The sequence below is a fragment of the Chanos chanos genome, chromosome 4 (genome assembly GCF_902362185.1).
Source record: "Chanos chanos chromosome 4, fChaCha1.1, whole genome shotgun sequence".
NCBI lineage: Eukaryota > Metazoa > Chordata > Actinopteri > Gonorynchiformes > Chanidae > Chanos > Chanos chanos.
This window is the reverse complement of record NC_044498.1, coordinates 53,118,024-53,124,320: the sequence shown is the minus strand read 5'-3', so window position 1 is coordinate 53,124,320 and position 6,297 is coordinate 53,118,024.

Below are 6,297 nucleotides of genomic sequence, written 5' to 3'. Positions count from 1 at the left end.
CAGCATGTCACGGTTTTCATAACCAATGTTCATACATTTTAAAAATACAACATTTAAAAATACATTTTGTTTTCAGTTATTATCGGAGGGTGGAAAGAATGGACAAGAACATTGATCTCTCTTTTAATTTGCTTCGCGCCCTCTGTTGTTTTCGTACCTGATAATTGTATATATATATATATATATATATGTGTGTGTGTGTGTGTGTGTGTGTGTGTGTGTGTGTGTGTGTGTGTGTATTATTAAAAATAAACAAAAAGAACAACCAATTACAGCAAAATAATGTGATCGTTAAGATATCAAATCACAAGGCATCTTTGCAGTAACTAGTCAGTCAACGAATTTGCTCTGTTTACCAGAAATCAAACTACAAACACTTGATGTGCCGGGGAGAGCCGCTTTAACAACAACAATAACAACAACAACAACAATAATAATAATAACAGCGTGGGCTAAGGCTGCTAAGAGAATAAATTGTTGTTGGTGTGTTATCAGATTAATAAACTGAAACTTTTGATTATGACATCTTTTTTCGCTGTCTGTCAGTGTGTGTTTGTATGGTGTGTACTTTGTTCTGTTTCACTCCTACATTTGAAAATCTAATAATTCATGTTGCCTCCGTTTCAGTGAAAAGTTCTCCATGTGATACCATTATATATCTTACTCTGACAAGTAATAAATACTAATCGGCTAAGTAACATTGACACTCAAATAACACTGAAAACCTAATAGAGACTAAACCACACTAAACACTAAAAACTAATAAACACTACAGTACCACACAACATTAAGATGCTAAACAACCAATAAACACTAAACAAGACAAAACACTTAATAATAATGCATTTTATATAGAGAGTGCTTCTCAGGGTATTCAAAGATGCTTAACATGCATAAAATAATCATAAGAATCAGTACTGTAAAAAGCATATAACACAGCATTAATCACACATTAAAAGCAATTTTGAAGAGGTGAGTTTTGAGAGATGATTTGAACACGGACAGTCGGGTGCAGTCTCGGATGTGTCTGGGGAGGGAGTTCCAGAGGGAGGGGGCAGCTATGGAGAAAGCTCTGACGCCCCAGGTCCAGTGCTTGGTCCTGCATGGTACAGACAGGAGATTGTCATCGGAGGAACAGAGGCTGTGGGAAGGAGTGAGGAGAACTACAGAACTAACATCCCCAAAATAACACTAAGAACTACAGAGCTAACATCCCCAAAATAACACAAAGAACTACAGAACATCCATAAAATAACACTAAGAACTACAGAACATCCATAAAATAACACTAAGAACTACAGAACTAACATCCCCAAAATAACACTAAGAACTACAGAACTAACATCCTCCAAACACAAAGAACTACAGAACTAACATCCCCAAAATAACACTAAGAACTAAAAGACTAATACTCACTGGAGACAAGACATGACCGGTGAAAAATGTCTGTTATTTCAAAGACATTATTTTTACCAGAGAGGCGTACTTGAACATTTTGGTCTTCTTTTTGTTTTCCATTGAATCATGTTTTACTTTTACTTGACATCAGCATGAATTAGCAGAAAACTGGGAAAACACACAGAGCACAGACCTTCATACATGACAGACAATGTGATCATATGCAGCTGTGGTGGTCCTACTATAACACCCATCTGAATGACTATTACCCATCTTACATTCAGTGAACCAGGTTAACATGGGCCGCTTTTTACATTTGATTGTTTTACTGCAAAATAAAAGTGTATTTTTTTCAAATAAAAGTTACTATATATACCTCAAGTTGTTGTGTACGCATGGAAATTAAAACAAGTTATCTCATTATTATGGTTTAAGAACAATGACCCATCAAAAAAAGTCCTATGGCACAACTTGCCCCATGGTAGGGGTAAAATGAGCATGGGGTTGGGTAAATTGAGCCCTGTAGGGGTATCACCTCTCAACTCATGATAGATGGTGACACTTTCTGAAGAGCTCAAACCAGTTGTGACCAATTGTGAGTGAAAACTCATTAAAGTAATAAATTTGCATGAAAAATAACCTAGGGTTGTAACTGTGTAATACAAAAATAAGTTATTTAAAAAGAGCTAACCTGCTCTCTTTTGCTTGGTCCAGTTTTCAGCAATAGAAATGCCTTTCTTGCCTGCTAATTCAAATGCCAGTTCTGTGCATTTATGGGATTTAATCCATGAAACTGTACTGCAAGTTTCTTGATGTGGCTGGCAAGTTAAAACTCTCTGTTATCATCAAAATCTGATGAGCGTTTGCTAATCTGGCATAACCTGTTCTGGGAACTTCTCCTTTACTTGTTTTGTTGATAAACCTCTTCAGTGTCATCCTGTCTGTCTTGTGGTTCTTTGCCACAGACCAAATGGACCGCCCCTCTAAGGTTGCCAAATTTTACATGGAGAAATAAGGGACTGGCTCAGGGAAAGGCTGGGATATAAGGAGTCGAGCGACCCTGTGTAGTCCGCTCCGCTCGGACACCTGCAGTGTGCTGTTTAAGGTCAGACATCCCTCCATGCACTATTTTATTTTCCAATACAGATATTATTATATGATAAGGGACGGGTGGTAACCCTACCTCTGACGCTTGCCTTGCTGCTCTCTTTAGATCATCCAAGGAAGCTGAGCCTCTATTTGCCTTTCTTTTGGACTGCCTTTCCATCTGTTACTCTGTACATATGTAGCCTATCAAAACTTTTGGGGGTAAACTGAGCCATTTGACTCAACTTTGCCCCAGCATCACTGGCACATTTTACCCCACAACCTCCATTTTGACAAAACTCTTTCACACAGTGGCTCAGATCCACAATTACGCTAAGTTTATGACCTTGTTTTGTAGCTTACACTGACTTAACTCTCGCTCACTCACTCATTATCTAAGCCGCTTATCCTAATTAGGGTCGCGGGGGGTGCTGGAGCCTATCACAGCACTCATAGGGCGAAAGGCGGAGAAACACCCTGGACAGGTCGCCAGTCCATCGCAGGGCAGACACACAGACAAACACACACATTCATACCTAGGGGCAATTTAGTGTCTCCAATTCACCTGACCTGCATGTCTTTGGACTGTGGAAGGAAACCGGAGCTCTCGGAGGAAACCCACGCAGACACGGGGAGAACATGCAAACTCCACACAGAAGGGACCCTGGCCGCCCTGCCGGGGACCCGAGACCTTCATGTTGTGAGGTGACAGCGCTACCCACTGCGGCACCATGCCGCCCCTGACTTACCTCAACATGAAATAATGTCCAAAACTTATTTATTTTAATTAAGATACAAGACTTATATCTTTAGTAACACGATGAATTCACTTGGCATGACAAAAAATCTTTTTTTTTTTTTTTTGCTCTGGTTTGCTTACCACTCTCTCCATGTGCTTGAGTCCAAGATGGATTGAGTAATGTGAACTATACTTCCTTAATTTGTGGTCACATTAGTACTTTTGTTTATGGTTGCCTAGATACAAGGGGTGGCTCATTTTACCCACTCACTCAACTTACCCTGTTCTCCCCTTCCACCATTCTGACACAGGGTTTTAAGCATTGTTACAGAGAGCTGGTTCACACAGAACAGAACATCACTTGGTCCCATTATCACTGCATTATTTTACATTAGTCATTTAGCAGACAATTATCCAGGGCAGCTTCCAAGACAGGCAGAAAACAAACCAAGCATACAGCCATTAAGGAGCTGTCTGCTGCATAAGTGTCACTACTGAGTTCAGTCTCGGGCCAGATACACATGAAACTGAGTTCAAGGAGAACAAGGGAGTGAACTACATGGGGTTCAAAAAGCCCCCATGACATAAACTGTTGATATAAACTATTGATATAAACTATTGAATTCCAAGCATCAAAATTAAGTGCAAGATAGTACCAGTCATAGAGAAGGAATTCTGCATCACAGAAAGAGTCAACAGAACATAAGTCCTAATAGTTTACTCAGTGCATGGAGGAGTGTTTCCATGGGTTGATCTGAGAGCCAACATCGGGGACTTAAATTTGATTCAGGCAGGTACAGGGAGCCAGTGGAGGGAGATGCAGAGTTGTGTGACATGTGACTGCTTTGACTGATGGAAGACCAGATGTGCAGTGGCATTTTGAATCATCTGGAGGGGTCTGGTAGCACATGCCAGCAGACCGGCCAGGGGAGAGTTGTAGTAGTGGAGTTTGGAGCCTGAACCAGGAGTTGGGCTGCATGCTCTGAGAGATAGGGTCACATTTTCTTTATGCTGTATGGGGTGAATCCACAGGATCAGGAAACTACTATAATGTGGTCAGTTAGGATCAGCTAGTCAACTATCATCACTTGGACGGCAAGTGTGAGAAGGAGTCGCGCTGGACAGAGATGTCGTGATGAATGGAGATGACTGACTGGGATGACAGGGAGTTCCACTGTTGCCAGCTTGAGCTGGAGGTGCTTTTATTACACAGGCCTCAAGAAATGTCTGACAGTTTCCTTGTACGTGATGTTGACCATTGTAGACTATATTTGTACATGTTTTCAAGGTTTTTTTTTTTTTTTTTAACTTCCATCATATTCATCGTCAAAATGTCCTTATCATCAACCACAGTTTCTTATACATGCTGTATTTGGGTCTGAGGGAAATGAGTCATTCTCACCTCTTCTGCAATCTGCTCCCAGCTGCGTCTCCTCACACCTTCCCTTTTCTCTGAGTATCTCACCATGTCCTCCCTTTTCAACATGTCGTCTGTGTTTGGCTCACAGTAACTGAGGAGAGATTTCGTCTTTGACTGATAACGCTCACTTCCAGCCATGTCTGATCTCATTTTGTTGTCATCCAAGAATCTCTCGATTCCATTGCGGAGAGGAGCACAGTTTAATGACATAACATAATGGTTTGTATTTGTGGAAATGCGTTGTAAGTAAACACCCTTAGCTGTCCACACAGAGTTAGGCTCAGAGATCTCAGGGATGAGATCACTACAAATCAAACATGGATGAAAAGTTCATTTAATTTTCAATTTACTAATAGACATGGGTTCATAGCATAGCAAACACTAAATGCTCATGTAAACATACACAGAGTTTTGTTTTCAAATCAAACACACACACAGTTTTGTTTATCTCAACACCTGTTGTAAGAGTTTATTTCAGTAGAGCATATTGGTCAAATGATAAAAGAAATTTTGGTCAGCATAACTTTTGTATCTTACAGCTATAAACCACAGACTTTCACCAGTTTTAATCTGTCAGATTAATCCTGTATGACACACCTCTGCCTGCGTGTGTGTGTGTGTGTGTGTGTGTGTGTGTGAGAGACAGATTGCATGATGTGCTGGTTCTCTGATTCATTAGGAAGGTCCCTGATTGAGACTTGCAGTCCTAAAGACGACAGTTTTCCACTATTTCAGTTCATGGCTAATTATAAGTCCAATAAAATAAAAAGTCCTCCTCTACCCTTGTGAGATGTCATGTCCACAATCTCTCCTGCCAATAAAGTGTTTAGTGTTTACACTCTGTACTGGTCTATAGAATATGAGTGTTTATACTCTGTACTGGTCTATAGAATGTGAGTGTTTATACTCTGTACTGGTCTATAGAATGTGAGTGTTTACACTCTGTACTGGTCTATAGAATGTGAGTGTTTACACTCTGTACTGGTCTATAGAATGTGAGTGTTTACACTCTGTACTGGTCTATAGAATGTGAGTGTTTATACTCTGTACTGGTCTATAGAATATGAGTGTTTATACTCTGTACTGGTCTATAGAATGTGAGTGTTTACACTCTGTACTGGTCTATAGAATGTGAGTGTTTACACTCTGTACTGGTCTATAGAATGTGAGTGTTTATACTCTGTACTGGTCTATAGAATATGAGTGTTTATACTCTGTACTGGTCTATAGAATATGAGTGTTTATACTCTGTACTGGCCTATAGAATATGAGTGTTTAGACTCTGTACTGGTCTATAGAATGTGAGTGTTTATACTCTGTACTGGTCTATAGAATGTGAGTGTTTACACTCTGTACTGGTCTATAGAATGTGAGTGTTTATACTCTGTACTGGTCTATAGAATATGAGTGTTTATGCTCTGTACTGGTCTATAGAATATGAGTGCTTGTAGTCTGTACTGGTCTATAGAATATGAGTGTTTAGACTCTGTACTAGTCGATAGAATATGAGTGTTTATACTCTGTACTGGTCTATAGAATGTGAGTGTTTATACTCTGTACTGGTCTATAGAATATGAGTGTTTATACTCTGTACTGGTTTATAGAACATGAGTGTTTATACTCTGTACCAGTCTATAGAATATGAGTGTTTATA